This window comes from Pimephales promelas, chromosome 12, assembly GCF_988280905.1.
Source record: "Pimephales promelas chromosome 12, fPimPro1.hap1.1, whole genome shotgun sequence".
NCBI classification, from domain to species: domain Eukaryota; kingdom Metazoa; phylum Chordata; class Actinopteri; order Cypriniformes; family Leuciscidae; genus Pimephales; species Pimephales promelas.
The window spans coordinates 2,842,015-2,853,045 of NC_142780.1; the positions used below are offsets into that span (position 1 = coordinate 2,842,015).

At 34.7% G+C, this 11,031-nt stretch overlaps 1 long non-coding RNA gene across 1 annotated transcript; it reads right to left on the bottom strand.

Annotated features, from left to right (window-relative positions):
• Positions 1–6,189: 6,189 nt before the first annotated feature.
• LOC148976913 (uncharacterized) lies at positions 6,190–9,916 on the bottom strand. Its single transcript, XR_016145902.1, has 6 exons — positions 9,461–9,916; positions 9,284–9,356; positions 9,080–9,187; positions 8,843–8,957; positions 8,256–8,714; positions 6,190–6,655 (listed from the first exon to the last, which is right to left on the bottom strand). It is a non-coding gene; the product is annotated as an uncharacterized LOC148976913 (long non-coding RNA).
• Positions 9,917–11,031: the final 1,115 nt, after the last annotated feature.

Below are 11,031 nucleotides of genomic sequence, written 5' to 3' on the forward strand. Positions count from 1 at the left end.
TTCTATAATTTGGAGACAGCTATTGAAACATGATGGGAGAACGAATGAACAGCTTTTTAATAGACTCCCATTGGTCAGGACACTCAAACAAACAGAAAAGGGATGCAGTAGGAGAACATATTTTAAAAATGTGACAAGTAACCCAAAGGTCAACATGTGAACCACAAAGAGTGTCAGGCCACGAGAAAAAGTCAAGAATGAAACTGTGAAAGTTTGATGCCATTGGTGGCCGAGAGCCCATTCATCTTTAATGTGCGGGTTGTGTCTGACAGTGTGAAGCACAGATTCACCGGGATGAGCAGCGCTTGAGCGAACCGGTGCCCGATATGGGGGAATTCTGAAAGATTGATGAGCAGAGGAGGATGATGATGGTTGGGTTAGCAGTCTGAAAAATTGGACTAATCCATCCAAGCTTCCTCAACGGATCCGATCAGTGCCGTCTCCAACACAGCTCCCCATCTCAGCATGCTGTCCTGCTAAAATAGCTTGGTCTCTGGAGGTTTGTGCATGTAAAGCGCTCCTCGCTGCAGACTTCTGAGCTTTCCACTTCCCTGCGCGCTCTAAAACTGTTTTAAAACCGTTTCTTCTCTCTTTGTTTTGCTCTCTCTGCAAATCGTATCTACACACACACACATGCAGCAACTTCCCCTCCTGTTGTGGTCGTTTGGCCTGGTCACAAGTGTATTCTGGGCCCAGATTGCCCCCTGCTGGTGAGGAGTGGGACGGCGACTGTGAGAGAAACCATGCATGAAATCACTCTGGCACCGGTTCTGAGACCTGAGCCAACGGCCTCGTCCCGAGACCATCTGTGCCTCCCAGCGCTGAGAACTGGCCGGCTGGTCCGACTGGGACCCGTGTCCACGAACAGAGCCTTAACCCCCGGGGGATGTGACCGCACAGGGCTCGGCTCACACACTCGTGACCCGCACGCCTGGACGTGCCCTTCAGCTTTGCACACTTCACATCTGCATTCCAGCAGCAGAACACACTCTCTTACAGACCCGGCTTCAGCCTATATGACAGTGGAGATATGCTATTCGTGTTTCAGCTGAGATAAAAGAGGTAACAACACTAGCAGTGAAGCAAGAAGCATCATGTTACTCAGTAGTAGTGCTAAAATAACAATGGTTAAATGACAAATTTAAAAAATGGTTCTTTCAACTCTCTGGTGCTATTCATTTACATAAAAATGTTTACCTTTTGTTTTGTTTTTTAGAATTTTGGTAACACTTTATTTATAAAGCGTTAATAGACATTAAGGTAGCACTTTACTTGAAGGTTTTATGCATGTTTATGACAACTGTCATTAGTATAATTCGCTCAATTATGACATGTTTAAAGCAAATATGACATTGTTTAAAAATGTCTTTGTCATGACAATTTAACGTAAACCAATACATCATAACCTGTGAGTGTCTTTGTCATGACAACTTGACAACTGCTGTCATGTTTATGACATATTTATGACAGGTTGTGTTGTAATGTAAAATTGTCATGACCCAAGACACTGACAGGTTATGATGTATTGGTTTATGTCAAGTTGTCATTACCAAGACATCTTAAACAATGTCATATTTGCATTAAAAATGTCATAATTGAGCGACTGACACTTAATGACAGTTCATGACATGTCATGATTATGAAGGTGTCATGTCAGTCTTATGCACACCCCTTCAAGTAAAGTGCTACTAGCGACATTAATAAGCAGTTTATAAATTAAGCTATAAATGCTTATTCTTGATTAATAATATATTGTGTAATTATTTGTATTTTCATACTTTATCAATGACCAATTTATCATTTCTAAATCATGTATTGCATTATTTATAAACCAGTTGAGGACTTGTCAGTGGTGATCATTTAGAAAGTGCAAGTAAATGATTAATAAATTATTTAAATCTACTTTAAAGGACAGTAAAGATATGCTATTATTCATATGTTTCAGCTGAGATCATATAAGTAACACTAGTAGTAAAGCGAGAAGCATCACAGTGATGTTACTCAGTGTTATTTTAGTATTATAGAATTTGTTTTTCTTTATAATTCAATTCACATTTATTTGTATAGCGCTTTACACAATACACATCGTTTCAAAGTCCACACTAAATTGTAATCTGATATCAGAAGTGATGAAAGTTATGTATTTCAGAAACGTACATATGCAAAATCCCAGTTAAACCATTATTAGTTTAATAACGAAGGCAGAAACAGTTCATTGAAGTAATGAATACTTGTTCATTTGTTAACAAACGATTGTGCACTTTGAAATAATAGTGACTTATATTTATTCTACACTCTTAAAAGTAAAGGTTCTTCATTGGCATCAATGGTTCAATGAAGAGCCTTTAATTAGTGTGAATGCTTCAAGCATTCACACTCTTGAAATCCAAATCTTTCTTATTATTCCGTATTCTTCCGTACGTTTTTCGGTCGCTTTCTTCTCCTCGCTACTTTGTGCTACAAAAACAGCCTGGTCTCATTGTTAATACGTAGCTATTTTACGTTTTTGCAAAGATAGAAAACGTACTTTTTAGTACGTTTGGATAGATGCTGAAACGTACAATATAGACGTATCTGCAACATTTAAACGTAACATTATTACGTTTTTACAGCTACAAAACGTAAACTATTTACGTATATTCTATATCGTAAAGATATCTGGATAATTTCCCTTTTTACTATTTTATAGATAAATGTAAGATCCCGTAACCCTAATCCCAAACCTAAACATACCCATTTTATACTTAATATAAAAAAGGATAAAACGTAACGGACAGGTGTTGGGAAAGGGCAGTTTTATTAACAATATAGCATTAAAATATATTTTGAGCCACCTACTCCTACCCCTAAACCTACCATAACAATTCCTTAAAACTACGTAAAAAACTACAATTATGAAGAAAAACATAACTAACAGACAAGTATAATCACAATAATTTCTTTATTGCGAAAATGTCAAAACCGATACCAAAAGCCGTTCACATGATGAAGCGTTGCAGTCGCAGTCTTCTCTCTGGCAGTATTGTAATAGTTTTGTATGAAGTACAGAGCAGCAGAAATTAAATTACTAATGAAAATGTTAATCCGGCTTCGGTTGGTTCGCGCTTCTCCATTTCAAAATTCAAATGAACTAAACTAACCAACCGTCTACAGTCCTTCATGTCGCAAACTGTGACGAAGCAGGGAAGAGCCAATGAACGTTTGATATCGCTGCCGTAAAAGATGACGTATGGGCGCAATATTTGAATTTGAATTCATCACCAGCGCGGGGTTTGACATGTAACGTTACGGTCGCTGCTGAGAATGGAGATCAAGAGGCTGAAATCGCTGAATTAGGAGTTGTTTCTTGCAAACAACTATGGATTCTAAAGATTTGGATTACATCAAACTAATAAAATTGATGTCTTTTGTGAATTTTTGTTGTGTTTTATAGGAGAAAACGCTTTATGTGTCTCAAGGTAAATAAACTATTACAAAATGGTTGAACGAGTAACGTTAAAGAATGTATTTTTTAAGGTTTTATGGTGTATTGTTTAACACCATGCAGGCGAAACGAGCAAAATGTTAATATTTATGAGTATTATATCAATAATGCGACTGAAAACTTCATTAATAAGACAGTGGGATGCAATAGAGTCAAAACATAAGGCTACGATATTAATATGCATAAATTGTGATACGTACAATGTGTACGTCGGTGGATTTGTTCATACGTAAATAAATTACGTTTTTGTGCTGTCAATACGTAAATATTTTACGTTTTAGTACTGTAAATACGTCAGTATTATACGTTTCTGCGCATATAAAACGTAATTATGTATACGTATGATAGAACGACACTTTACGTACACATACATACGTATTCTCATGAGATCACGTTGACAAAAACCATTCAAGTATCAAAATGTGCAGCTTTTCAAGGACATGTGTGCTATTACTTTTCTTGTTTATAACCTTTATACTTTTTAAATTATTAAGCTTTTTGTGCATTTTTTTTAACATGGAAGTCAATGGAGAATTCTTCAAATTCTGCTTTATGCTCCTTCTGCTTTCAAAGCCTACAACTTCTGCATACTTTCAGCTATTTCTGTCATTTAAACTTTAAAATGTTGAGAAATTTGTAAGCTATTAAAGTTGTATTCAACTTTTTGATATCTATTATACTTTTTTCACAATCTCTACTTTAGTCTCATGATGTTTTTCAACCCGTTTCTGAAATTATAATGGGAGTAAATGAGAGAGACTGTTCAGAGCTAGAGCACGTGCTAGAGTGAGCCAGCTTGAAACCTAATGCTAAAAAATAATTTTTAAATCGCTGGCCTGGCCACAATTTTCACTCTTTGGGCATAAAATTATACTTGAAACGTAGGTATTTTTGTTGTGGTTCCTCTCATGTGTTTAGTAAATCCCTGGGACTTATAGTTTTTTCACTGTGTCCTTCCAAAGGACAAGAGTGACAGACATTCCTCCATTGGCAGCAATTATAAATTCAGGTCAAACTTTTGTGATCAGAGCAATACAAACGAGTTTTTTAACTTGCCAAAGTGGTCCCTTTTTTTAACTCTATCCACAAAAAAAATACATCACATCGTTCACAAAGGCCTTGTCTCGCTCACGGTCAGGTCATTTCGCCAATACAACCTATAGTTTTGTCTCTATTGAGGTTTGTTCGAGGCCAAGTATCAGCAATTTTGGCCTCTGTCTAAATAGGAAAGCTGATTGCACAGGTGATGCTGATTAGCAAAGATCAAAGGGAGACACACATAACTGGTCCTGTGTTCTGATTGGTGGAAAGTCACTCAGCTCTTTTCTGAAGGATACTACAAGTTTTTGTTGCATTTATGCCTCTACTTCTCCTGTTCTCCCTCTCTCTTCCCTCCTCTTCTCCTCCTCCAATCCTCTACTCCTCCTGTCCTCCTATTCTACCCTCCTTTCATAATCTCTTCTCCTTTCTACTCTTCCTTTTATCCTCTTCTATCCATCTGCCTGTCTTAACTATTTGACTTTCTGTGTCCAAATGATCTATAATGATCTATCTATGTATAGACTATGTATGTATCTATCTGTGTATCTATCTGTGTATCTATCTGTGTATCTATCTATCTATCTATCTATCTATCTATCTATCTATCTATATTTCTAACTAATCTATCTTTCTTTCTTTCTAGATAATCTATCTTTCTTTCTAACTATACTATCTTTCTTTCTAAATAATCTTTTCTTTCTAGCTATACTATCTATCTTTCTAACTGATCTATCGTTCTTTCTTTCTAAATAATCTTTCTTTCTTTCTAACTATACTATCTGTCTTTCTTTCTAACCAATATATCTTTCCTTCTTTCTTTCTAACTAATCCTTTCTTTATTTCTAACTAATCCTTTCTTTCTTTTTTCATCCTTTCAAATCCATCTTTCTTTCTAACTAATTCTTTCTTTCTTTCTTTCTTTCAAATTCATATTTCTTTCTTACTAATCATTGCTTTCTTTCTTTCTTTCATCTATCTATCATCTATTTTTCTTTCTTTCTTTCTTTTTTCTTTATTTCTAATAATCTATCTATCTTTCTTTCGTTCTTTCTTTCTTTCAAATTCATATTTCTTTCTTACTAATCCTTTTTTTCTTTCTTTCAAATCCATATTTCTTTCTAACTAATCTTTCTTTCTTTTTTTCTTTTTATCTTTCTTTCTTTCTTTCTTTTTCTTTATTTTGAATAATCTATCTATCTATCTATCTATCTATCTATCTATCTATCTATCTATCTATCTATCTATCTATCTATCTACACAGTAAATTTGAAATCCGGAAATCAACACCAATAGAGTTAATTTCAACACTTTAAAAGTGTATATTTGGGAACCACCCACAAAGTGTTACTTCAACACTTTCAAAAGTGTTGCCTCTCTCAACACCGACACAGTGTTACAATTCGAACACTAAGAGAGTGGAATTTTAACACCAATGCAGATAACAACAACACTGCCAGTGTTTACTTTTTCAACCTTATAGTAGTCAAATTACACCATCCTGGTGTTAATAGAACACATTTTTACAAATAAAAACACCAAAGAAGTTACCAGTTTTTCTTATTAGGGTTATGCATTACCTACTGTACTTAAATGATTTGTCAGTTTATTTTCTTCAGTTCTTTAAATCTGAAAAGAATAATTTCACTTTGAAAAACACATAACTCTTTATTACTCTTTCAAAACTTTATTTCAAAACAATCCAGAAAGTATGGGATCATAGTAGAATTCAGTTCATTGTAAAGTTGAAAATAAAGGCAAATGTAAACAGTTGTTTCAAGCAAACTATTTTTTTTATTACCGAACAAACACGTTTACATCATAGGTTAACTTTTAAAATAAACGATGAATGCACTGTAATCAGAATTATATATTGTGATCAAATGGTGTCCTGAACATATCAGTGAATGTGAGTCCTGTGTCAGTGAAGTTGATTCAGTACCTTTGACTTTGCAACAGTACAGCAGTGCTTGAGTCAAAAACATTCAGCAGATGAAGAACAGTAGCAGGATATGAGTGGATCAGTTGTGTGTCTCCAGTCACTAACAGTAAAGTTCAGTGCATAGTTGTTTCACAGAGCAGCAAAAGCTGTGTAGATCCAACTTTCTCGAAAAATCCTGTAGGACTGGGTACCTAGACAACACAAAACCAGATCAATTACAATTAATACCATTTGTGTTTCATAAATACAGCAGGTTTATGGTGAAAAAAGTTCAATCATCGACTCAAACAAGAAACCATTTTGGTTAGATTAAGACTTGCATTTATTGATTTCCAAGTAAATTGAAGATTTAATTCATCCAAAAAATTTAATTCTGTCATTAATTATTCACCCTTGTTGTTCCAAACCAGTAAGAGTTTTGCTCATCTTGGGAACACTTAAAGGGATAGTTCACCCAAAAATGAAAATTCTAGCACTAATTACTCAACCCTCGTGTTGTTCCAACTCGGTAAGACTTTCCTTCATCTTCGGGAGACAAATGAATGATATTGTTGATTAAATCTGAGAGCTGGATCACTCCTGCAAAGCCTTTTAAGGGATTGAAACTTGGCAGCCAATAAAAGTTATTAAAGACATTGTTAAAATAGTCAGAGTGACTACAGTGGCTCAGGTTTATCAAGTGACGAGAATACTTTTTGTGCGCAAAAAACAAACTAAAAAATTAAAAATATTACAATCAACTATTCATTTTCTTCTGTGTGGGCCTGAGCAAGTTAACAGTGTAACAGTGCAGCGCTACTGTGTTGTACGTCACACACACACACACGACCAGCGTCAGCCAATAGTGAGCCTGTGTGTGACGTACAACACCGAGGCGCTGCGCTGTTACACTACGAGAAGCCCATCTCGAGGCCCACAGAGAAGGAAATGCATAGTTGAATAAAGTCGTAATTTCTGTTTGTTTTTTTGCGCACACAAAGCATTCTCGTTTGGATTGGATTTAGGATTGCGCTTCTGTAATCAACAATATCTTTAATGACTTTCTGGGCCAGCAAGTTTTGATCCCTTAGAAGCCTATGGAGGAGTGATCCAGCTCACAGATTTAATCAAAAATATCTTAATTTGTGTTCCGAAGATGAATGAGTCTTGCGAGGTTGGAACAACATGAGGGTAAGTAATTACTGACAGAATTGACATTTTTGGGTGAACAGTCCCTTTAATAAAGATATTTTTAATGAAATCTAAGAGAATTCTGTCCATTCATCTAAAGCCTATTCAACGACCACTTCAAAAACCACGGAAAGGTATAAAGGAAATCAAAAGTAATCCATGTGACTCTAGTGGTTTAACCTCAACCTTTTTGACAATTTTAACTCAACTTTATTTACAAAATATTAATCTTCAATGCACATACATGCACATCAACAACAAGCACGAGTTGTAACTTTGTCATGAACGCATGTTGGAAATAAATATTTAATAAATTAAGCTGTAAATTTGTTTTTGCTGTAAACACAGCACTTGCATAGTTTAATAAACATTTATGTTAAACCACTGGAGTTGCATTGGAGTACTTTAATGATGTACTTTTGTCTGGGGCTTGAAAGTGGTAGTTGTGTAGATTGTCAATGGAGGGACAGGAAGCTCTCCGATTTCATTAAAAATATGTTTGTTTGTGTTGTGAACATGAAAAAGTCTCACTTGTTTGGAAAGACATGAGGGTGAGTAATTAATAACAGAATTTCCATTTGTGGGTGAACTAACACTTTAAGAAAAAATAAAGACACGCACCTTAAGAAATCTCACTAAATTGTCAGCCATCGGATTCCGGAAGGATCGGTGTTCCCGTCTTGTGGCTTTGTATGTTGGGGGCAGGTGATGGGCAGAGATTTTCCAATCAGTTGAGTCTAAAATTAAACAGCAAGAAAACATCTCCTTGTCAAATCATGAAAACCATTGGTTCGAAATCTTATTTTAAGTATATATATATATATATATATATACTAGATTTACTTTTGTAAATGAATTTGACTGGACAAATTCAAAATGAGTGTTATGAAACAAAGAAAATCTAGCTATACCAAATAACAACCAAGCTATGATTATTTTTTGTTTGTGCCCATGATTCTCTCATATGTTTACTTATCTGTTCTCTTTCCATCACCAGGTTCTAGTCTGTACAGTCTTTAAACACCAAGCCTGGTACCCTTAGTCACTTCATAGAAATCATAGTGCATCATAGAAATGCTCCTAGCAAACACAAATTGTAAAAATCAATACATTTAAACATTAAAGCATCTCCAAATATCAACCAAAAGTTAATCTGATAAATACATTTTGCATCAATATTTAATTTGAAATAATTGCAATTTGCTTACCCATTCTAAAAAGATTGGTCCTCCAAATAAGGAAATAAAGTGCAAATTCCACGTGCATTGTTGGTCCGCAGTTTGTGGAGTTGTTCTTCTGTTTTATACGTTAACGTTAGGTCTGCTGGCAGACGAGAGTAAAAGATAGTTTTAGGATAAATCCTTTATGATATTTGCACATCACACATATCGTCATAAACAATATAATATTATAAAACACGTATAGTAAATGAGTTAAACACTTACTTAATCGGTGTTTTTATTGTTAAAAGCAAACTCCGTGTCTGCACTCTGCACTGCTTTTTGAAATGCGTCACGAGCAGGTCACGAGTCAAAGAAGATGCAGGACCTAGACTGTGAGAGGTTTAGGCGCGCACATCACATAAATATCGTTACAAAACAATATAATGCCATGAAATTCATGTGGTAAATTATGTTAAAAACACTTACTTTAGGTGTTTCCCTGTTAACGTTAGCTACAAGCCTCCTCCTCGTCAGCTCCGTGTTTCAAAGATGATGTCGTCTTTGAAAAGAATTTTGACCGTTTAATCGCGCAGAACATTTAAATATCGCTTTGAATCAATGTGTTATAAAATATATTGGCTATGTGAATTAGAAAACACTTACTTTCGTTGTTTCCCTGTTAAAAAGCAAACCCATCCTGGTCTGCTCCGCATCGCGCGTCATAGAAAATACCCCTTCTGAGAGCGGTTTGCTCGTCCACAGCACATACATATTGTTATAAAACAATATGGTGTTATAAAATGAATATATAAATGCGATTTAACGCATAATAAATGCGTGTTTCCTCCTCGCATGTCTTGCGACTCGAGTCAAAGAAAATGGCGCCTGTGAAGAAAGTTTCAACTCGTTTCGTCCCGCCCAGCGCGTAAATGTCCCGGATGTGACTAGTAACACTCTCGGTGTTCTCAAAGCATCTCTGGTGTATAACTCCACATATTTTCACCAGCCAGAGAGTGTGGTTTACACTAGCAGTGTTAATCCCTTGAAATTCAACACCAGAAAATTAACACTTTACTCTAAAAGTCCTTAACACCAGGATTTCAACACTGGAGATTTTACTGTGTACCTAATCCATCTTGCTTTCTTCCTTTCTACCTAATCCTTCTTTCTTTCTTTCTTTCTTTCTTTCTTTCTTTCTTTCTTTCTTTCTTTCTTTCAACCTAATTCATCTTTCTTTCTTTCTTTCTTTCTTTCTTTCTTTATTTCTTTCTTTCTTTCTTTCTTTCTTTCTTTCTTTCTTTCTACCTAATCCATCTTTCTTTCTTTCTTTCTTTCTTTCTTTCTTTCTTTCTTTCTTTCTTTCTTTCTTTCTTTCTTTCTACCTAATCCATCTTTCTTTCTTTCTTTCTTTCTTTCTTTCTTTCTTTCTTTCTAATAATCCATCCATCTATCTATCTATCTATCCATCCATCTATCTATCTATCTATCTATCTATCTATCTATCTATCTATCTATCTATCTATCTATCTATCTATCTATCTATCTATCTATCTATCTATCTTTCTAACTAACTAATCCTTTCTTTCTCACTAATTCTTTCTTTCTTTCTTTCTTTCTTTCTTTCTTTCTTTCAAATCCATCTTTCTTTCTAACTAATTCTTTCTTTCTTTCTAATCCATATTTCTTTCTTTCTTTCTTTCTTTCTTTCTTTCTTTCTTTCTTTCTTTCTTTCTTTCTAACTAACTAATCCTTTCTTTCTTTCTCTCTCACTAATCCTTTCTTTCTTTCTTTCTTTCTTTTAAATCCATCTTTCTTTCTAACTAATTCTTTTCTTTCTTTCTTTCTTTCTTTCTTTCTTTCTTTCTTTCTTTCTTTCTTTCTTTCTTTCTTTCTTTCTTTCTAACTAATCCTTTCTTTCTTTCTTTCTAATAATCTATCTATCTATCTATCTATCTATCTATCTATCTATCTATCTATCTATCTACAGTCTGTCTATCTATCTATCTATCTATCTATCTATCTATCTATCTATCTATCTATCTATCTATCTATCTATCTATCTATCTATCTACCTACCCCCTGTCTTTCTCTACCTTTCTTTTTTGTACTCCTTTACTTCTCTACCTCTGTCTCTTTCTCTACCCCTATATTTCTTTACCTCTGTGTCTACATCTCTACCTCTCTTTACCTCTCTAAGTAAACTTGTAGTTTTCTACAATTTTTTGGATCTTGTT